The sequence below is a fragment of the Nicotiana tabacum genome, chromosome 10, assembly GCF_000715075.1.
Source record: "Nicotiana tabacum cultivar K326 chromosome 10, ASM71507v2, whole genome shotgun sequence".
NCBI classification, from domain to species: domain Eukaryota; kingdom Viridiplantae; phylum Streptophyta; class Magnoliopsida; order Solanales; family Solanaceae; genus Nicotiana; species Nicotiana tabacum.
Window position 1 is genome coordinate 66,464,946 of NC_134089.1, and position 24,665 is coordinate 66,489,610.

The following is a 24,665-nucleotide window of genomic DNA, read 5'->3' on the forward strand; positions in this document are numbered from 1 at the left end:
AAACCTTAAACCACGATGCTCCTCACAACCCTTCAATGGCCACCTGCCTAAACGGGTTTACGAGCACCACCAAGGTTTACTGTCGAAACTAGTAACTGCCTGGTCTATATAGTTCTTAACCAAAACCCCATCGGGTTGACACAGTAAACTCCTAACTACCAAACTTGTATAGTAAATAACCTTCGAGAACTAAGTTTAACACTTACCTATTTTGCCTATCATTTAGGCTAACAGTACTGCAAAAATGGAAGAGGGAAAGAGAAGAACAATACCAGACCAGAGATCCTTAGTTGTGGCCAAGCGACCTTTTTGATTTTATTTCAAAATGGAAAATATTACAGAAGGGGTTCTTTACAAGTGGAGAGAGGAACTTGAGAGAAGACAGAGCTAATGCTTTGGCTAACTCCTACCTCTAAAGAATGGAAAATGATCCTTATATAATGGATCAGTCTACAAACAAACAAAACTAAAAAGTAGAAATGGCCGACAGAATAATTACAGGTGTGGCCGACAAGAAAAAAAGATAAAGTCCTATAATTACACACAGACAAATTTCTTTATAAAAGCAGATTCCCTTCAATAATGGAGGGACCCTTTACTTTATTAAAGTTGTCTTTATTACCCCAATAATTTATCTGATGGGGCATTCAATAATTCAGACTTTGCTTTTCCCTTTGTCGTTTTTCTCTGAAGATTCTTCGGTATTTTCCTTCGCTTTTCAAGGAAATCTTCAATTTCTTCAATATTGATTTCTGTGTCCGAGGGGCTCTGCGTTTCACCTGCTACACATACTTCTTCATTTGAAGTGCTTCAAATGGAGGCCATAGAGATATCATCTCTGATTGTTGTTTCAAAATTTCTTGCTAGATCCTTTTTTATTTCTTTGAAGTATGAAGCAATGATCTCTTTCTTCGATATAGCCCTTTTTTCATTTGGAGCCTCCTTATGATCATTTCAAATGGACGGACTTAATTTTTCCTCTGCAACCTGTGTTTTGTCTAATTTGACATAGGCCGCTATTTTAGCCTATATTTGTTGGATTAACTCTTCACCATATAACTTCCCTTGCTGGTTGGACTGGAGTAATTTTGTCCAAAACTTATGATAAAAGATTCTATTTAAACAGGGAATTCCTTCACTGGTATAACTAACTTGTACATCCCATTTCATTATCCACGGGATAGAAAATTCTATGAAAAAGTGCATGGCAGCAATGCCCTCATAAAAGATATTATTTTTTTGTAATGAAATAATTTTGGGAGATATATCTACCCATTGGGCGAGAGTATTACTCTCTCTATTATTAGTAGATGCCCTTCCTCTTCCTCGTTGCCGAGGAGGTCTGTATATAGGCCTCATAATCTGTAGAGACAAATGGAGAACTATTAGTTCAAATATTCTCTTGTAAGAAAATGAGGAAGGGTATTATCAAACCCTTTTTTGTATATAATTTCGAAATCAAAAGGGGCTAATAAAGCTTTCCACCTTGCAAACATTTGTTTAGAAACATCATGTTTAAAATCTTTATTAAAGATAAACTTTGTTGCTTGGCAATCAGTTTTATTAAGAAATTTTTTATTATATAAATCATTCTGAAATTTCATAACACATTTGACAATAGCAAGAATTTCTTTAGCTACAATTCGCATATTTTTTCTGGGAGTCATTCCATTTACCAGAATAAAACTGAACAAGATATTCTTGTTTATCTACTGGAGAACATTGTTTCAATATCCCGCCATAACCAATATCAGAGGCATCAGTTTTCACAATCTTTGACCAAGTGGGATTGGTGAGAGTCAAACAGGGAAGGTTATTAACCTTTTGTTTAATTCTCTTGACTGCTTCAGTATGACTGTCAGTCCAAGCTTTAGGGTTCTTCTTTAATCTTTCATAAAGAAGAGCAGTATCTTTAGCAAGATCCTTTATAAAAGGAGAAATATAATTTAAGCTTCCTAGAAATCTCTGAAGCTGGGTTTTATCCGTAATTATATCAGGGAACTTAGAAGCAAATTCAATACTCCTACTAATAGGAATAATCCTACCCTTCTCAATGTTATGTCCCAAAAATCTTACAGAAGTTTGAAAAATCATCATATTTGGTTTTGCTATAACTAAACCATTTTGAATAATAATCTTTTTGAACAAATCTAAATGTTTGAAATAAGATTCTATATTTTTTGAAAATACTAGAATATCATCAATATAAACAATTATGAAGTTCGTATAAGGAAGGAAAATATCATTCATAATTTTTTGAAATTCAGAGAGAGCATTTTTCAAACCAAAGGGCATAACATTCCATTTATATTGACTCATTGGCACATTGAAAGCAGTTTTATATTTATCTGATTCAGATATCTGAATTTGCCAATAACTTGATTTTAAATCAAATTTGGAAAATATAATGGTATCATGTAATCTATCTAATAAATCCATTTTATTAGGAATAGGATATCTAATCCATTTTAACAACTTATTAAGGGGTTTGTAATTAATGACTAATCTAGGAACTCCCCGTTCCTGTTCAGCATGCTTATTAATATAAAAAGCAATACAAGACCATTTGGACTTTGAGAGTCTAATTAAACCCTTTTGCTGTAAGGAATCATTTTCCTTTTTGCATAACTCCAAATACTCAGAGTTCATCTGACAAGGTCGAGCCTTGGTAGGGATATTATCCTCATAAAAGTCTTCTTCATAAGGAAAATTTATAATATAATTTTTTTCTACTCCAAAATTGATTCGGATGGTCACCGCAAATAGAAGTAGAAAATTGGTTTTTGAGAAAATTAATTTTTTCTACTAACTTAGGATTTTTTAAATCTTGTTCAATCTTAATGGAACAAATTTCATTTTTCAAAAATTCAGTTTGATTGACTTTTGAAGAAATATTATTAGAAATAATCTCACTCAAAAATCTTTGGACTGGCTCAGTTATAAACTCAAAAGTGATACTTTTACCATTGTAAGTACTAGTAAAACTTTTTTGTATTCCAATATAAAAAAGGCATTAATTTAATAAAAAATGGGACACCAAGTATTACATCCCTATCAATGTCTTTTACGAAAACAAAACTTTCAGGAATGCATGTGTCATGTTGGCAAATATAAGCCCTAAGTAATTTATATGAAATACCCATTGCACCACCACTAGCATTTTTTAAACGATGAGTAGTTTTATGAAAATATCTGGAGGATATTACTCCTTTTTTTACACAAATTAAATCTGATCCACTACCAAATAAAGCAACAAACTCTTTTTTGAAATTGTAGTCAATTATAAGAGTTATTTTTATTAAAAACTTTTGGATGATAAAATATTGCAACTTTTCTAAAAATTCATCTTCAGAAAAGTCCATTACTGCCTGTAAAGTATTAGCAGTTTTTTTTCTGAAGAACTAGCAATATTATCTACCTAAGTAATCTTGACACTTGGATCTGTATTAATCACCACAGAATATTCTAATCTGAAAATCCTTTCATCTAAGGCTACATTTGAAGCCTTTAATTCCGAGATTTCTTTCTTGAGATAATTTATCTCAATACTTAAATCTTGGACAGTAGCAAGCCTTTCAGGCTGAGACTTGTTTTTCACCATTTTTTTTATTTCAGACATGGTGTAAGGTCCTTTTTGAGATGGAATTTCTTCCACATTTGTTCCTACTTCTGCACTAGTAGGAATCTTGTCTATTAGTTGGGACCTTAATTCAGGGTCTTTAATAACCCTTAAAAGATCAATCAAATTTTCGTTAGATAGAACATTGATCTTTAATTCTCTAAATTGAGAGTAAATATTAAAAAGTTCATCGTCGGTATTACAACAATGATTTGAGCATTGTCCCTTATTACAGGACTCTTGCTCTTCTTCAGAAGATGAAGTATAACTTTCTTCATGAAGGACCCTTAGGTCTTCACTTGTTGATGAAGAACCTTCATCAGTGTCAGATATTTCTGGAGAATAATTTAAAAGAATCTTTGATATGATCATCTAAATCAAGTTCCTTGATCTTGTCTTTGATTTTACAATCCTTAGCGTAATGGCCTACTCAACCACATTTATAACAGTCCTAAAGGTTTTTGGATTTAGTAAAACCCTTTCTAGCTTTATGAAAAGCCTTTCTTCTTTGGGTCTTTTCATACCATTTCTCCGGCGAACCCTTTTTCTTTTTGAAATCCTTTTTATGGGATTTCTTCTTCTTGGAAGGTATATCAATGGCGAACTGTTCACAGATTTCACCTAATTAATGTCTCTCAGTGAGACGATGTTTCTTAATTTGTTGGTTTAGCTTGATCTCATTACACAGAGCCAAACCTTCATGAGTGCATACACTAAATAGTTTATCATATGAGTAATTATTATAATCAATACTCATTCTTGTGCCTCTAAGGACTTTTCGAATCCTTTTAGCAAATAAGGGCAGGAGTCCATCTTTGAATTTAGACTTCTAGTGAGTACTATTACTCTCTAGTAATTTCATCACTCTGGATAAGAAAAAATCTTTATACCATCGAAAAGATGTGAGGGTTTTACACCTAAAATTCTGGAGCATCGTTCTAATGGTCTCACTATTATAAGACCATCTTCCAGAAAAGTGTTCGATGATATTCAATACTAAAGAATAGACTGAGTTTTGAACAGTCTTATCGTCTTCAGTCTTGGTTGCGTTCATTATTTGAAAGTGTTGGTCATGAGTGAGATAATTATCCCACCAGCCTTTTAGCTGCCCAGTAAATTCGGCAATAATCATTTCTACAATTTCCCTATCTGTAGTCTTATTAACTTTACAGATAGTACTGTACATAAGCATTCTATGTATTGTCGTGTAGATCTGTCTTTCAGCAAGACCATCTATATTCCACTCACGTATATCTAACCCACTATAACCCTGGTGGTAGTGGTCATTGTCTTGTTCTTCTATTAGGACATCTTGAGGAGTTGGTCTTGGATAGTAAAACATTCTTTGGTATGGTTTTCAAGCATACTTTTCAGAGATTTTATTAATATCGTCATCTACTTTCAGGTTGCTAGTAGATGCATTCTCTAAACTTAGAGGACTAGCTCTAAATTAACCTAGCTTTTTAACAAGAAGTTCTTCAATATTTTCTAGACTTACGTCATCCAGACTTTTAAATTTAAAGTCTTTTACCTCAGAAGGCGGTTGGATACTTGCAGTAGCGATTTTCTCTTTACCTTTAGTATCCTTCTGTTGGATTTTTTGGACCTCAGCTATAAGCTTGTCCAATTTCTCATGGATCTTAATAATCTGTTCACCTAGAATACTCACATATATATTAGTATAATTATTCTAAGTAAGCATAATATTCAAATTCTTAGCGGTTATAGTAGCAACATCATTTTCAAATATTTTTGAAAAAGCAGTGTAGTAAATAATTTTATCTTTTTCTCCTATATGAAAAGATTGTTGGGGTGGAAAAATAGAATTAACAATATTTCCATTTGTGAGCGTATAATCTCTTTCTAACACAGAAATATAGTTATAAACATGCTTAGACATAAACCATGGAACAAAAGCAATAATTTTATTTTTCTTGCTAATGTCTGCATAAAGTCATGTCTAAAAATTTGTACCAATTCAGGAGTCAAGTTTTTATGAAACCATTTTCTAAAAATAGTCCATCTGGGTTTTAGAAATTCTTCTAAAATCATTTTTCTTACCGGTGAACCCGGACTAAAATCTATTTGGTTTTCAATTATTTTTAAACCCATTGAAAAATCCATATCGGATGGAGTAGGTTCAAGATCTGCAGTATTATTAATCTTGACAATATTATAACTACTAATGCTAATGTCATTAATTCTATTATTTTCTCTAATTTGAGATGTGGATGCTCTAGATGGAAAATCTACCACATAATTAATTGGAGAAATATATGAAGAATATGATCTAGTTAGTCTAGATGATAAACTGATATTATCAGTTTGATCGGCTTCATTGAGCCTAATTTTAACAGTGTCATCTGAGTTTGTTCTATTTATGTAACCTCAGTATTACCAGTGTTTTGAGGGGCAACAGCTTCCTCTATGACCTATTCTTTAGGGAAATCAATTTCATCCCATTTGATAGGTCTTCTGGTGGTTACTTTGGATCTACCAAAGTTGGTTTCCATAAGAATAGTTTCATTTTTGAAATCCATAATTTTACATATAGGATTCAAAGTATATAACGGTTTGAAATAAATCCTATAACAGATGCATATGACTTCTATACCAGGAAAATAATCATATCCATGTAATTTAATACTAAGTATTAAAGCATTCAAATAATTCTCATCATAAAGAGAAATCTGCAGATTAGGATAAGCATTAAAATAAACAGGGTCATAAGCCAAACTGGTTTGCACAATCCCTATGAGAGACTTCTTCTAGTTCTGGTTTCTGCCATCTCTGAGAGCTGCTATAAAGCTTTCAGATAAGCCTCTTAAAGTAAGTGGCTTAAAGGCGACTTGTATTAAGCCTACAGATGAACTCTATGTATTTGGAATTATGCAAAAAGGAAATTGATTCCTTACAGCAAAAGGGTTTAATTAGACCCTCAAAGTCCAAATGGTCTTGTATTGCTTTTTATGTTAATAAGGATGCTGAACAGGAACGAGTTTTCTGAGGATAATATCCCTACCAAGGCTCGACCATGTCAGGTTAACTCTGAGTATTTGGAGTTATGCAAAAAGGAAATTGATTCCTTACAACAAAAGGGTTTAATTAGACCCTCAAAGTCCAAATGGTCTTGTACTGCTTTTTATGTTAATAAGCATGCTGAACCGGAACGAGGAGTTCCTAGATTAGTCATTAATTACAAACACCTTAATAAGGTGTTAAAATGGATTAGATATCCTATTCCTAATAAAAAAGTCCTCAATCACTCTCAGTCATTAACCTCGCGGCCACTCGGTCATATAAGTGAAATCAGGGAAACTCAACCCAAACAGTTTTCATATTTTAAGAAGTAGAGTGATGAAAGCGGTTTAAACAATAAACAGGTAAAACATGACTGAGGATATGCTTTCAAATCAAATAGAGTGAGGAAAGTAGTAAAATACCCCTAAGAGTCTAAACAGGTCAGCACAAGGCCCCAAACTTGGCATTCAGTCCAAGTTAACAAACCAATTTCTAAAACTCATGGATATTATATACAGTATATCAAGATATGCATCCATACAGTCGCCACAGGATGGACCAAGTCACAATCCCTATAGGTACACACCCACACGCCCGTCACCTAGCATGTGTGTCACCCCATTTATCAAAATATTTCGAAATTTCGGGGTTTCATACCGTTAGGTCTAGATTTACAATCGTTACTTACCTCAAACTGAATGAAATGCTACTCTGCGACGCCCTTGCCTCTCGACTCGGACTCAACTCGTGTCAAATCTATCCAAAATCAGAATTATAACATCAGTATATGCTAAGGGAACGAAGCCCACGCAAAAAAAATTTAAATTACATCAAGAATCCCGAAATTGGCCAAACCCGACCCCGGGCACACATTTCAGATTCCAATAAAAATCATAAAACTGGAATCCTTACACTCTCATGAGTTCATACATATAAAGCCCTAATTCCCCAATTTTAAGCTTTAAATCCCACTAATTACATGTCTAATTAGGTAGAACTCACCATAGAATCGAGTATTGAGTTCAAAAATCTTACCTCCAAGTGTTTCCCTTCAATTCCCTCTTCAATCCCTATCAAAAGGCTCCAAAACTGCTCAACAATGGAGGAAATAAACCAAAAATAGCGAAAGCAACTATTTAAACATTCTGCCCAGGTTTGATTTCCTTATTCGCGAACGCGGTCAAAGCCTCGCGTTTGCGAAGCACAAAAGTTCATTGACCAATTATTCCTCCTTCACGAACGCGACATACTCCACGTGAATGCGATGCTTCAACTAACCAAGCCTTCGTGAACACAACTATACCTACGCGAATGCGAGGCACAAAATCCTGGGGACCCAGCTGCTCCAATTACTCTACGCCAATGCGGGACCTACTTCGCGTTCGCGATGCACACTCTGCCTCACCCTTCGTGAACATGAAGGGAAATTCTCCTGCCTCACTTCACATCCCTTCACGAACGTGAGAGCTTGCTCGCGAACACGATGGACAAATATCTGCAACACAGAAATGAAGAAATCTGCAACTTCTAAAAATAAGAATTTGACCCGTTAACCAACCGAAACTCACCCGAGACCCTCGGGACCTCAACTAAACATGCCAACACATCCCATAACATCATCCAAACTTGTTCTAACCATCGGAATGCTCAAAACAACATCAAATCATCATCGGATTCAAGCCTAAGAAATCCCAAAACATCCAAATTCAACTTTCGATTAAAAAGTCTATTAAACCTCGTCCGAATGACCTAAAATTTTGCACACAGGTCCCAAATGACACAACGGTCCTACTCCAATTTCCAGAATTCCATTCTGACCCCTATATCAAAATTTCCACTACCAACCGGAAATCGTCAAAATTCCAATTTCGTCATTTCAAGCCTAAATCTACCCCGGACCTCCAAAACACATTCCGATCACACTCTTAAGTCCCAACTCAAGTTTACTCGAAAGAGACTAAGTGTCTCATTTCTGTACAAAGCCACTTCAAACCCAAACTAACCAACACGATACCACATAATACAGTTGAACAAGACATAAAGAAGCAGAAATAGGGGAAACAGAGCTGTAACTCATGAAACGACTGGCCGGGTCATTACATCCTCCCCCTCTTAAACAAACGTTTGTCCTCGAACGAGTCAAGAAACATACCTAAAGCCTCAAATAGGTGAGGATATCTGCTCCGCATCTCCCGCTCGGTTTCCCGGGAAGCCTCCTCCACGAGTCGACCTCTCCACTGCACTTTTATTGAAGCTATATCCTTTGATCTCAGCTTTTGAACCTGACGCTCCAAAATAGCCACTAGCTCTACATCGTAAGTCAAATCATCATCTAAGTGAACCGTGCTGAAATCCAAAACATTAGACGGATCACCAATATACTTCAGAAGCATAGAAACATGAAATACTGGATGCACACTCGACAAGCTGGGTGGCAAAGCAAGCTCATAAGCCACCTCCCCAATCCTCCGAAGCACCTCAAAAGGGCCAATGAATCGAGGACTCAATTTACCCTTCTTCCCAAATCTTATAACACCCTTCATGGGTGAAACCTTCAGTAGAACCTTCTTCCCAACCATGTAAGACACATCACGGACCTTCCTGTCAGCATAACTCTTTTGTCTCAACTGCGCTGTATGAAGCCGTTCCTGAATCACCTTCACCTTGTCTAAAGCACCCTGCACCAAGTTTGTACCCAATAGCCTAGCCTCGCCCGGCTCAAACGAACCAACTGGAGATCTAAACCGCCTCGCATACAAAGCCTCATATAGAGCCATCTGAATACTTGACTAATAACCGTTGTTATAAGCAAACTCCGCGAGTGGTAGAAACTGATCCCATGACCCTCCAAATCAATGAAACAAGTGCACAACATATCCTCCAATATTTGAATACTGCGCTCGGACTGCCCGTCTATCTGAGTGTAAAAACTTGTGCTTAACTCAACCTGAGTACCCAACTCTCGCTGCACGACCCTTCTAAATTGTGAAGTAAACTGCGTACCTATATCTAAAATGATAGAAACTGGGACACCATGCAATCGAACAATCTCTCGAATATAGATCTCTACCAACCGCTCTGAAGTATAGGTAGTACACACAGGAATGAAGTGCGTGAACTTGGTCAGCCGATCCACAATCACCCAAATAGCATCGAAATTCTTCAAAGTCCGTGGGAGCCCAACTACGAAGTCCTTGGTGATCCTCTCCCACTTCCACTCTGGAATATCTAACTGCTGAAGCAAGCCACCCGGTCTCTAATGCTTATATTTCACCTGCTAACAATTGAGACATTGAGATACAAATTCCATAATTTCCTTCTTCGTTCTCCAACACCGATAGTGTTGTCTCAAATCCGGATACATCTTTGTGGCACCCGGATGGATGGAATACTGCGAGCTATGGGCCTCCTCTAAGATCAACTCCCGAAGCCCATCTATATTGGGCACACATATCCGGCCCTGCATCCTCAATACCCCATCATCACCAATAGTCACATCTCTGGCATCATCCTGCTGAACTTTGTCCTTAAGGACAAGCAAATGAGGATCATCATATTGGCGCTCTCTGATGTGATCAAATAAGGAAGACCAAGAAATCACACAAGCTAAAACCCGACTAGGCTCCGAAATATCTAACCTCACGAACCGATTGGCCAAGGCGTAAACATCAACTGCAAGAGGTCTTTCCCCAACAAGAATATACGCCAAACTCCCCATACTAACCACCTTCCTACTCAAAGCATCGGCCACTACATTGGTCGTCCCCGGATGGTACAAGATAGTAATATCATAATCCTTTAGTTGCTCCAACCATCTCCGCTGCCTCAAATTGAGATCCTTCTGCTTGAACAAGTGCTGGAGGCTACGATGATGAGTAAACACCTCACAATACACACCATACAAATAATGCCTCCAAATCTTCAACGCGTGAACAATGGCAACCAACTCTAGATAATGAATATGGTAGTTTTTCTCATAGGGCTTCAACTAACGAGAAGCATAAGCAATAACTCGACCCTCCTCCATCAACACACACCCAATACCAACTCTTGAAGCATCACAATGCACTGCATATGAACCTGAAGCTGATGGCAAAACTAACATTGGTGTTGTAGTCAAGGCAGTCTTGAGCTTCTGAAAGCTCGCCTCACGCTCATCCGACCAACTGAATGGAGCACACTTTTGAGTTAATTTGGTCAAGGGTGATGCAATAGATAAAAATCCCTAAACGAACCGATGGTAATAACCCACCAATCCAAGAAAGCTGCAAATCTCTATGGCTGAGGACAGCCTAGGCCAACTCTGAACCACCTCTATCTTCTTTAGATCAACCTGAATACCCTCACTGGACACCATGTGCCCCAAGAAAGCCACTGAACTAAGCCAAAACTCACATTTAGAGAACTTTGCATAAAGTTTCTCCTCCCTCAATCTCTGCAACATAACTCTCAAAAGCTTCGCGTGCTCCTCTTAACTACGCGAGTATACCATAATATCATCAATAAATACAATAACGAACAAGTCAAGATAAGGTCTAAACACGTTGTTCATCAAATGCATGAATGCTACTAGAGCATTGGTCAGCCCAAAAGACATCACAAGGAACTCATAATGACAATATCAGGTCCTAAAAGCTGTCTTAAGAATATCTGAGTCCCTGATCTTCAGCTGGTGATACCCTAAACGAAGATCAATCTTTGAGAACACTCTCGCTCCCCGCTCCCTGAAGCTGGTCAAATAAGTCATCAATACGTGCAAAAGTATACTTGTTCTTGGTTGTAACTTTGTTCAACTGCCTGTAGTCAATGCATATTCTCATCGTGCCATCCTTCTTCTTCACAAATAGAATAGGCGCACCCCAAGGCGACACACTAGGCCGAATAAACCCCTTATTATAGAGTTCCTGAAGCTGCTCCTTCAATTCTTTCAACTCCACCGGTGCCATACGATACGATGGAATAGAAATAGGTTGAGTGCCCGACACCAGAACAATACCAAAGTCAATATCCCTGTCCGATGGCATTCCCGGTAGGTCTGCAGGAAACACATCGGGAAAATCCCTCACTACAGGAACAGAATCAATACTAGGAGTCTTTGCACTGACATCCCTCACAAAGGCTAAGTATGAAAGACAACCATTCCCAATCATCCGCTAGGCCTTCAAAAATGAAATCACCCTACTGGGGACAAAATCAGTCGAACCTCGCCACTCAATCTGTGGCATACCCAGCATAGCCAATGTCACTATCTTAGCATGACAATCCAATATAGCACGACAAGGAGATAGCCAATCCATGCCTAATATCACATCAAAGTCCACCATACAAAGCAACAAAAGGTACACTCGGGTCTTCAGACCCCCAATAGTCACCACACACGACCGGTATACACGGTCCATAAATATAGTATCTCCCACCGGAGTAGATACACGAATAGATAAAACAAGTGACTGATACATATATACGTGTATATAACGTCATCTAATCATGGGTCAATGTACATAAATACAATGCATGAAAAGTACATTAATAAAATCTTTCAGAATGTCATAAGACCATTATACCTCTGAGTAATATCATGAAACAAACTTCATCAACTTACATATTTTCTGAGATCCATGAACATATGATAAAATAATAGGATACATGGGAATTCAAGAATATAGGCACCTTTAATAGTTCTATGAATATAGTCATTTATGGAAGTTGTGTATTTTTTCGTTTTGTTTGTATCATACGGATCATGCCAAAAAGAAAGAAGGGATAGCCTTAACATACCTGAACCGATTCTCTTTTGCGAAAACACGTAACGGCAGATCGAAATAGGGAAAATCCGTATGATATTCTTGAAAAATATTGTACCGGGCTTTCTTTGAATTAGCATTTCAGAGAATCTCACGTTTGGACATGGTATCATTGTAGAGATTTTCACGTTTTGGACATTGTAATATTGCACAGAGTTTCACCTTTTGGACATTGTAATACTCCAGGGAGTTTCACGTTTTTGGGCCTGGAAACACATTTGATATTCTTGTTAAAATTTGGCAAATTTCCAAAGAATGGACAAAGGAACCCAAAGTGACTCATATGATATGTGGATTCTTAAAGTGACAACTTGAATATAAAATTAAGAGTCCTTTTTAAATGCCTCTTGGGCTACCACGTTGGGGATCTTTATCCTTATCCTATAATCAAACACCAATCATCTTAATTAAATTGTTAATCTCCCATAAAATTCAATAATTATCTGATTATCCACATAATTAAGAATTATCTCCACTTACTTAAAATATTATTCACTTTTAACATACCTTATACACCTTACTATTATGGTCATGTGATACCTTGTTTGGCAATAGTCCATAAAAATTGGGTATTTTAGCTCGGGCCATATTTTATCCCAAAATGCCAAATTTTAACGAAATTCATTTTCTTCGACTTGCTTCCCCTCTCAGCTTTACGAATTTACTCATCACTTATAATCCTTATAATCTCCAAATAATCTTTTCCTTGGACTGATTCCAATTACCTTACGACAAATTCAACGTACAATACTACAGGGTGCAATATCATTGTAACTTAATACTGCAAAGCGTAACATCACCGTAATGTAATATTGTAGGGTACAACATTGTCGTAACTAAATACTGTGAAGCGTAACTTCATCATAATGTAATACTGCAAGGTGTAACATCATCGTAATATAATATTGCAATACGTAACATCATCGTAATATTGTGGGGTGTAACATCATTTCCCCTTTGGAACATTCGTCCTCGAATGTTGACTGATGCTCTTATCATTTTCATAACTCATAGCTTTTGTGAATACCTTAATACTCTTCTTACCATTTAAGCAGTTGCTCTATGAATAAATCCAAAGTCTAGGGTATTCCCCCCTTTAGTCTTTTTGCTCATATCATGACTTATGGTCGAAATCTTTCTAATCTCGCAACTATTGCTACCTCCTGTCATGCAGCCTGTATGACCTTGGCTTTGTAAGTGCGCTTATGCGATTCATCTTTCCTTTTTCCTTTTAGCTTTTAGTCAATCTCCAGGCCTTACTTTGTAAACATATACAATTCTTATTAGGATGCCTCTCTAGGCATCTATAGGTGCCTGAAGTTCTTCGCTCGATACTTTGTAGAACTTGAGAATATGGCCATTTCTTATTTTATAGATCTGGTCATCCATTCGTATGGCTTTACTGCATCTACATGGGTCATAATATACCACAATTTGTACTTCAATTTATCGTTACTGAGGTATGCTTACCAAACTCCCAGTTACTTTTGTTGTCTATCCTTTAGGTATAAATCTCAGTCCTTTAATGCTCCTTCATTACCGTTCGACTTAAAAGGGATGGCGTAATCTCATGTCATACTTTGTAACTTGTATCAGTCCATTGTTGATTCACCTCAATGTTGATCTACAATCCTCCACTTGAAGACTTGAAACTTTTTACGTAATACGTTGCCGCTAGGGCTTACGTTGCATTGAGGAATATTTGAAGTGATTTCCATAATCGTATTTCATAGTGTCTCAATATGATTCACCTTATGGGGGGTATCCTAATCTCGTGCCGTCAGTGAAATCTTTTCTCCTTCTCTTCTTATTCTTCTTTTTTTTTTCAAATCATTATTCACGCGAAGGCCCAAATGTCATCCTTTATCTAAAACAATTACACCATCATTTTATCACCGGGTCAGCATTTCATTCTTTCTAAATGCTATTAATCTTAGACTCATTTGAGTTCATTCATGATATACTGAACTTTCAATAACTTAGAGAAACCATTATCTCTCTTGTTTTCTTAAAACTTTGTTGCTCTACCATATTTTAGCTTGCGACCTATACATATCCATTTATACTACTCGCAACATTTCTTCAACTTGTTTGCACCATAGATTTCCTTATGTTATTCTGGAATGTCAAGCGTGACATCACATCATCTCTAACCCTTCTCTATTCTCTTAACTAGATTTCTCAACACTTAGAAACCATAGGCTGGAAGACATGCCGCTGACGATATCGCTAACATTCCCAGTTATTGGATCCCCACGCTTCTAGCCTTCTATCCGAAGTATGGACTATTCACAACTTTCTGCATTTGAGTATCTCATACATTTTTCACCTTTATCTTACTTACCTAAAATCTCGTATCCTATCTTTTATATCTTTTATAACCTCTCTTCCACATAGGTATGATCCACACCATAACTTGAAGCTCTATTATAATACTATAATCCAGTGGGAGCTTCATACTGACTTCTTATGTAGAGCAGTTATAGACTATAGTTGTTGTACTATCTCTCTCGTAGCTCTGATTTTTAAGAGAGATCCTGCAATGTTCTCGATCACAATGTTTCTATTTTCTGGGTCCAATAATCAAACTCCTAATTTACTTGGGTGATGTAATTATTTAGTTTTCTCTTTCCTCTTGTCAACCTTTATGTAGGCTTAAGTTATCTTCCGATTTACGGTTCATAGTGTTAGTTATTACTTTTAAGCCTTTCATGGCGCTATGGGATATGCATGATACAATCCTTTAACAACTTAATCCTTCATCTTTGACCTGGGCTCATTTCTTTCTTTTAACATATACCATAATCTTCTATGGCTGTATATGTTGTATGTATAAAACTCCTAACCCTTACGCGCGTTCATAACATAACCAACTCTAGATCATTGATCGAATAATTTCTTTCGTTCCATTTTAGCTTTCTTTCAACGTAAGCTATTACTTTTCCTGGTCTTTATGCCCCACTGTTGCGTCCAAACTTAGCTCATCTTGGTGCCCACACATGCCAGAGTTTTCGTGCAACTCATATGATCTCGAATATTACTTTTAATTTTACTTCTCATTCATTAACCACAGTGGGTGCCACTTTCCTTTGGAGTGCTTACAATGTTGTTGTGATACCATTATTACACGACCATTTCCTCTTTAGATCGTTGTGCTTAAGTTGAAGCCTTTCCTTATTTCCTCAACTAGTCTTTCGGTGTAGTACTTAGGGAGAACCATTGACCCTCGTAAATTTATCAGCTTATTACAGACCTTTTTATGTTCTTCCTTGCATATAATTATTCATAGTTTCTTACCTCCGTGCCCCTGTGCTTGTAGGGTTGCTTCTGAATTGACATTTGATTGCCTTCCCAGTGGCACTTTCTTTTATCCCCGTAACACTTATACGGTACCTTTAACTACCTCGACTCCTATTTGAATATATCTTAAGTATTATAATGACATTACTACGAGGCTGAATTATCCATGTTGGGGTTTACTACATTCGTCCTGCATGATCTTCTGATTTGTCGATAACTTCTTGTCTAATCATGACTAGGCTCTTCCTGAATCAACTACTAATTGCTCATCGGCCCATTCTCATATCCATATTCTGTGTAATCTTTCTTGGGTTATTTCCATGTCTTAACTTACCTTACGTATTGGCTCCTTATCTATCAATAACATCCCGTGCAGGAACCCTCACTTCCTTTTTTTGTTTTTTTTTTTTTGCAGGAAGCCTTACTCCCATGCAGGCTCCTTGTCATGCTTACATAACATTCTAGAATCATAGCATATCTGTAACATTTGGATAAGTGCAATCTTATCCCTTTCTCATTTTTATCGCATTCTTCATTTATCATTCCATATCCCTCTCCTTTAGGGGAGTACTAAAACTTGGAGCTATGACAACCTGCCTATAGATGTTTTTCCTCTTCATCTTTGGTGTCTTTTCACATCATCGATCACCCTTACTCACTTACGGTAATCCTTTTGTACCAAGGATAACAAAATTCCTCACTCGCTATGGTGACATTTAGTGTAACTGGCACATACAGTCGCTTAAGCGTAACTTTGCTCACATTGTTTGCTTTAGGGAAGCGTCTTCCTGAATGACCGTTCTCTGAATTTCTCATGAATCTTCTTCTGTTGTCCATTCTATTATTGCCGGCACGAAATCTGAAATTCTCATGATGTCGACCATTATCAAATCACTAAATCCCTAATTCATGTTTACTTTATCTTGTTCATCAGCCCATACTGATCTCTATTATTCTAGGGTCTAGCTTTTAATATTGGTAATCACGTTAGAGTCACGAACTTACTTCTTAAAATGAGGATATGACTTCATGGTCTATACTCTTTTGTTGTCCTAAGGCCCATCACCTCTCGTCTCTTCATTCATTTGACTAGACTCTGTAATACTATCATTCTTCTCTCTTTTTTTTCCTACCGTCGTTATCCATGTATCACACCTTATTCATAATGCTTCCTTATCTCTCTTTTCATTACTCTGCTAATATTTTTGCATATCTCCTTTCTTGTGAAAACTTCAACACGACATTCTTTCGCTTTTAGCTCTCCTTGCTTCATTCATCGGCTCTTCGGGTTGCTCAACATCCTCACTCTACTAGGGTCGAGAGTCACCCTAAGGTAATATTTATCCCTTCCAAGCTTTCAGTGCCTATCATCTGGAAAAATATTGATCATACTAGTACTCACATCTAATTGTAATATTCTAGCGTTACACTATTAGCACATTTGCAATATCCTTCTGCAATGTCAACTAATACAAGTAATCCATTCACCAATTTGGGTTACCCTAACCCTAACTGGATCTTGATATTCCGTCCTTCTCTTAACTATACTTGTTAGTCTCTACAAGGCATAACTAAAATGGGTGTGATCAATTGTACATACCTTTGTTACTATTGAATATAACTCAAAAATCATATGTTCCTCTGCCTGAATTATAAACATTATTGTGAGCACGTGATTTTTGTTTCACACGACAATCGCTCCAAAAAGAAATAAAAACAAATATAATTTGCCCTGCTGTACAATTTCGGATTTCTGTGCGGCACCTTGTGGATTTATTTGTGACTTTGGCCCATTCTTATTTATTTACTTTATTAAAATGAAATTCAAAAAAAATATATATATGTGTCCTGCGTAATTCAAACCGTAATTCGGTCTTTAAATAGAAAACCGTGAATAGGCATTTTCATCCGTGATTTTATTTGGTTTGACTTTACCTGTTTTGAAATATTTTAGTATGTGTGCAAATAATTGTATTTGAGTGTGTATTTAATTTTAATTTGATTTTTTGGTTTAGTTTTGTTTTAAAATAAAAAAAAAGAAAAAAAATAAATAAAAAAATAAAGAAAAGACCCCTTCCGGACTTGGGCCAATTTTAACAAAATTGGCCCAAACAAACAGCCCAAGACCCAGGCCTGCCCGGCCCAGGTCACCTGATGCCCAGGACGTCCAAACGACGTCGTTTAAGTCGTGCCTGATCTGGGCCGTTGATCTCAGAGTGATCAACGGCCAAGATCAATCCCCATAACCCATCAACAAACCCGACCCGTTTACACCCGGACCAAACCCAAACCCTCAACACTTGAAACGACACCGTTTCACTTAAGACCATCAGATCCAAACCGTAGATCTAGATTGATCTAACAGTTGAGATCAACCCACCCACTAACTATATAAGCCCAAATCCTTACCCTACCCCCCCTATCCAATACCCCAGCCTCGTCGTCTTCACCCAAACCCACGAACCCTAGAGCCGCCCCTGCACACCTTCACCAAAAACCCGGCGGCCTGAACGCCGATGACCTCCACTTGAACACCATGGAACCCCCTCACCACCCTGAACATAGACCTGTTAGCCGTTTGGTTCGAATCACCCCCCAGGTCCTCGAATCTTCATTTGAAGATTCGAGTCAAACTCGATCTACACGGTTTTACCCCAGCTTCACACCAGATACTCCCCAGACCCCCCTCGTGACCGAACCATACTTGGTTTGGTCCGAATCTGACCAGGGAAGCATGAATCCCAGATCTGAGTTCTGAGAACTTTGTAGTTCTTCATCGCTGGCCCATGCCAGTCCGAGCCAAAGAGATTAAGGTCTAATGGACCTTAATCGAAGTGTTTCTCATCTGAGAAACACTTCGATTAAAGTTCGTTCAGCCTTAAGAAAGGTCTGTCCAAATCCGGGTTCAAACTTTTTAACTTTTCAAGTTTAAGGTGAGTCTGCTTTCTTTCCTTTATTTGTTTTAGTCCGTGTGATTTTTTTTTTAAAAGACTGTTCGTATTTGTTTTAATTTTATCAACTTTTGTTTGTCCACTTTGTTTGAACCTCTGTGTTTGTCTGAATCCCTTCCCTCCTATTCTGATAAGGCATGTGTATTGGTGGTATTCCGAATTTGTACTGACTAACTGATTCCTCAAAGTACAATTCTGTTTTAATCAGTATAAGTTGAGTCATGTGTCCCATACTTCTGAATGTCTGATTTTTGGCTACGATTGTGTATGTTAATGCTAATATAGTCGAGTCGACATGAGTCGTCAATTAGTTTCAACTGTCTGAGCATAGTAAATCGATTTGCTTCTGTTAAACATTTTTGAATCAATTAAGAACCAATTTTGTTCATTTATAGCTGTTGAATTGATCAGTAATGTAAAAAAGGGATTGTCTATGTTTAAATCCTGAATTGGAAGGCATGTGCACTCGTGCACAGCATGTGCATTGGTGCACCTCATGTGCCTTGTGCACAGCCTGTTTTTCTGCATTACGAAGCTTTTAAGTTTTAAACAATCTGACAGTATATGCTGTCAGATATATTTTACTGCCCATACTTGCTCTTAGATAATAAAGTAAAAGGTTAAAGCCTGCTAAGGGAATGTCATGGGATTAATACTTAAATAGCTGAGTGGAAACTGAAAAGTAATGGGCACATGGGAGGGGTGTCTGATTAATCTAACAGGCTGTAAAAGGTTTGAGTTTGAGGCTTATAAAGAGAGGGAACATCTGAGAATAGGAGGATGCTGGAAAAAGAGAAGAAAAGGCATAGAAAAAAAAACAGAAGGGGGAGGAGAAAAAAAGAAAATACAAACACTGTGAGGAATATTTAAGAAAGAAGATAGAGAGTGGATAGACAAAAAAGCAGAAACTGTCTTCTTCTTCTTGCTAATTGTTCGATTCCCAGTTTGCTTAACCTGTTTCAAATAAGTGCTGATTTCCCCCAAGTATCAGCTAGTTTTATGCTTGTTTTGGTTCTTATTGGTTTGCCTTCTTTGGAATTGGACCGTTTGAATCCTGAGCCCACTTCCCTGCTTGTTGCTGTCACTTTCGCCCATTGGGCTATAACTGCATCTCGTACTGGGGTTCTGTTTCTATTTGGTTACCTGCTTGTTTGTTGCTGCTGCTATTTGATTCCTGCTGCTGCTGACCTTCCCCTGTCATTCTCTTCTTCCTCTTGGCATTTCAGCATTCCAGGTACACATTTCAAATCCTATGTGGGTGTAAACTGTAACCGTTCGAAAGCTTGAAATGAAGGGAATTCCGAGAAGTTTAAATGTCTGTCTGTAATGCTCGTGGTCTATTGCCCTTTTCGTATGAATTGATCAGTGTATAATTCAATAGTAAAATGCCAGTTTAGTTAATGCTTAAGCTGAGTTTTAGCCTCTTGTATCTTAGTTTGTAGTTGTTTGTTGATATGGTTTAAGTAATGGTGTGGTACGTAGGATGTACAAATATTTGACACAGTGACTGATCAGATTCTTGTTTTAGCTATAATGATAGGATACTTCCACCTTACACAACGATATTCCATTTTATTTTAGTTCCTTTCGTCAAAACCCGCTAGGCAGCATATAGGAGCGCGTTCGAACCCCCAATGATAATAATGCTCAGTGGGTTAATTCCCTTAACCTAGCCTAAATGAGTCTAGTTTGAATTCAAGTCAAGAGATGTTTTGGATAGGAGCCTAGCATTTGTCACGTAAATTCTTTATCAACGTAGGACATTTCTCATAAAGTAGGACGTCTTTTACTTCACAAATAACTAATCATAAATTGATAAGATTTAGGCCCAAAGCATATACTTGAATTGATATGTATCTTCTTTCTTCTATTTTTGATTGAACATAGTTAGAAATGTAGCCACTTTAGGATATCTTTTTTTCTAAAATAGAGATGAGTCTCGTCAAATAAAAAATGCAAATTGCGGGGCCCTCAATAAATAACCATGATAATTATTTAGAATTCAAGACAGGTCATTTAATAAATTTCATGGCCTTCTGTAAAGATAATAACGCGTTAGACTCTGAAGGCGCGGCTTAATTAAATCATATTCTTAAATTCGGGTGCACATTGATGTGACCCAAATCCGAATCTCAACGAAGTCCGAATGTGTCGACGATCACGGGTGCATTGATTGTGACGTGGTTCGAGATGCATTTCCACGACGTTGCAATTCCATAAAAATAAATGATAATAATAAAAGCGGTTTAAACTTAATAAAAGCACGTAAGTCACAACATGTATTTAAATCAGATATTTAGCCATTATAACAATTTAAGCGACCGTGCTAGAACCACGGGATTCGAGGGTGCCTAACACCTTCCCTCGGGTCAACAGAATTCCTTACTTAGAATTTCTGGTTCGCAGACTTCATTTGGAAAAGTCGAAAATTTCCTCGATTTGGGATTCAAGATAAACCGGTGACTTGGGACACCAAAAGCCAAACCTTTCCCAAGTGGCGACTCTGAATTAAATAAATAATCCTACTTCGAATATTGTCACTTAAATTGGAAAAACTCCACCCGCGCACTTAACCCTTCGGGGCGGGGCGCGCAAAAAGGAGGTGTGACAGCTCTGGCGACTCTGCTGGGGACGTGAACCCAGAACCACTGGTTCAGGGTTCAAGAATTCGAGCTTAGAATAATTGTTATATTTGGCTTTATTATCTGATCTTTATTACATGTTTTTGCATAACGTGCTAAATGTTGCCTTTTACCGCTTTGATATTATCTGAACTGTATATAAACTATGTCGAAACCCTTCTCTTCTTACCTCCGGGGAGAAGCTCGCTGGTCGAGACTCCCTATTCTGTTAGTGTCAATACCTGAAATAAGAAAGAGGTCGGACAAGTTACAAAGCCGGACGATCTCGCGGGTCCCCGGTACGTAGCCCCCTCCTCGACTCGAGTGGTCCGCTCGGGTACACAGTCTAGAACAAATACCAAAGTTTAAACCTAGTATAACGAAACTTCATGCCGGATCCCTAGTAGGAACGTTTATTTGCATCATGTTGCATTTGACTTAGGGGGCTCAACACAGGGGTTGGGTCCGTCTAGGACAGGCAACCTGAATTGAAAAGACCACCCTGCTGCATCCTATTTGTTTTGTGCATTTATTTGCTTCGGTTCCGCATGCTGACCGGTTTCTAAAAAAAGAGGAAAATAGCAACGTGGGGAGATAATTACTTATTTTGGAAAAATAAAACCAATGTTCAAGTATTGTCAAAACCTCACCGGAATTTTTCTAAAGAAAAAAGAAAAAAGAATAAAAACAAAATTTGTCTTCTTAGTTTGAATTATTAAAAAAAAGGGGGTATATATAAAAAAAAAAATTCTTTCACTTTCAAAATCAAAAAAAAAAGAAATGGTATTTATTTTAAAAAAAAATGGAAAACTCATAATTCAAAAAAAAAAATTCTTTCCTTTGTAATACCCTTTTTATAAATTCAGACTGATAGTCCAAATATTGCAAAAAATATATATTTTTTTTTTTTTAGTCTTTATCTTTCTTCAAAAATAATAAAAATACTTATTTCTGATTTTTAGGTTTATTTAATTTTCTCTATTCACGGTATGCCCGAACTACGCCGGTTTGATTCTCACCGGATGTGGGATACGTAGGCAACCCTCGTCGGGTCCAACCCCATTTTTTTTTTTCTAAATAGCCAAAAATCAGTAAATAAATAAATAAAAGATGTGTTAAATTTTTAATAGAGTCATAAATAAGTCAGGTGACATTGTTTTATCATAAATAGCCAAATGTTCCCGAAAGGGACGCCGGAAGGCTGACTTTGCATAAACAGCCACCTTTGGGTCTTGTTTAGCATTTTTTTTTTTTAAAAAAAAAACCCGCACAGCCTTAAAATCTTTGTCTCTGAAGTGTTTAAAGGTCGTGGGCAAAGCTTTATCCTCTCTAAAAAAAATATATATATATTTTTAAGTCAGTCAATTTTGTTAAAATCACCTTAATAAATGTGCAGGATGAGCACGGTGCAAAATGAACATTTTTCAATAATGACCAAAATCCCTGTCAAGTTACGGCTATGGTGGAAAGATCTAGGTGTTGAAGGACAAAATGAGGTTAAGAAATATTTGAAAGGTCTTGTGGGTCTGTTGGAAGTCCAGCCTCGGGGAGATATCATAAGAGCTTTGGTTACCTATTGGGACCCGGCGCACAATGTTTTCCATTTCTCTGATTTTGAGCTCACCCCAACTTTGGAAGAAATGGCCGGATACATCGGGAATACTGAACTCCCGTTGAAGGAAAAATACTTGGTCGCCCCAAGAGTCGTCACGGTACATCGGTTCCTGGATTCATTGAAAATACCCAGAACGGTCCACAACCCGGATCTAGCAGCCGGATTCTGTACTCCATGCTTCATATATGATAGACACGGTCACGAGGGGGGATTCAGTAATCCAATCAACAAACTGTGCAGCAAAGGAGTTCGTCAGAAGTGGGACGAGCACAGACGGGTGGCGTTCATAATAACGTTTCTGGGTCTTCTGGTATTTCCGAGAAAAGATGGAAACATTGATTTGAAGATATCTGGGGTCGCCAGCACTTTACTCACGCAAAGTGGCAGCACTCTCGCGCCAATGGTGGTATCTGACATCTTTCGAGCTCTCACAACTTGTAAAGCTGGGGGAAACTTCTTCGAAGGTTGTAACTTGCTCCTACAGATATGGATGACCGAGCACCTCTGCCATCATTCCGAGGTATTGAGCCATGGTTCCCCGGAAAAAACCCGCATAGAAGAATCTTACACGAGAGCCAGAGAGATCACTTGGCCTAAAGGAGTCCTGGCATGGACCTCGTTCTTGCAAGCTCTTACTGCCAGCCAAATACAATGGGCGTTGGGGTGGTTACCTGTTGATGAGATCTTATATATGTCGGCGGCTAAAACTCATTTCTTACTCATGGGGCTTAAGAGCATTCAACCCTACGCACCCTGCCGAGTTTTGAGACAATTCGGAAGGTGCCAGACAGTACCTCATGAGGAAGATCTTAGCACTCAAACAGTTGAGATAAGTCCTAACGGACAATTCCCAGAAGCGAAGATTCGCCAAATCTGGAATGAGGGTCAATATCTGAAGTCAGATACTTGCGTGCGGGATCAAGCCAAGATTGACAAAAGGCGCCAGGTTACCTTGCATGGTATAGAAGGGAACTCGAGCATGAAAGGCCATCTAAGAGACCCCACATCCGGGATTTCACCGAGTCATCGAAAAGGCATTGGGATTGGTTAGCAGAGGAAAGAGGTTATTGTGCCAAAATAAGCAGATTAAAACAACAAGTAGAAGGCATGAAATACGAGCACAGCGTGCAAATTGCTACCGATCTGGGAGAGCGGAACAGGTTAACTCAAGAAAATGAGATGCTCAGAGCTCAGATCAAACAAATAAGGTTGGACGCAGATAGACAACCAAGGCGTCGATCGGACGAGCAGCTGATAAAAGGTCTAAAAGGTGAAATCAGGGAATGGCGAGATGGTTTGGAGAAATCTGAAAACATCATAGCAGAGTTCAAGGCACAGTGGGATACAAGAGCAGATAAGCATCGCAGGCACCTGAATCAATTGGAAGGCGACCATGAGAAGACTGTTGCTAAAATAAAGAGAGAGATGGCAGCACTTGGAATCAAGGCAGCTAGTCAGGCCAAGGATTTCCAAATGGAAAGCAGATACTGGTATGACACAATAGCCCATATGAAATTGGAAGTACGGCGATTGAAGCATCAACACGTGCAAGATGTTCAAGTCTTCAAGATATGCAGCGATCAGATAAAGCACCTGCTTGTAGAGAAGAAGCAAACCAGAGATAGGATCAAAGCCGTTGCCCACGCCATCACCAGACGATGTCTACGATGTGAGAACATGTCTAGTGTTACCTTCCTCTCGGCAGTAATGGTTTATGTCAAGCAGACTATGCAC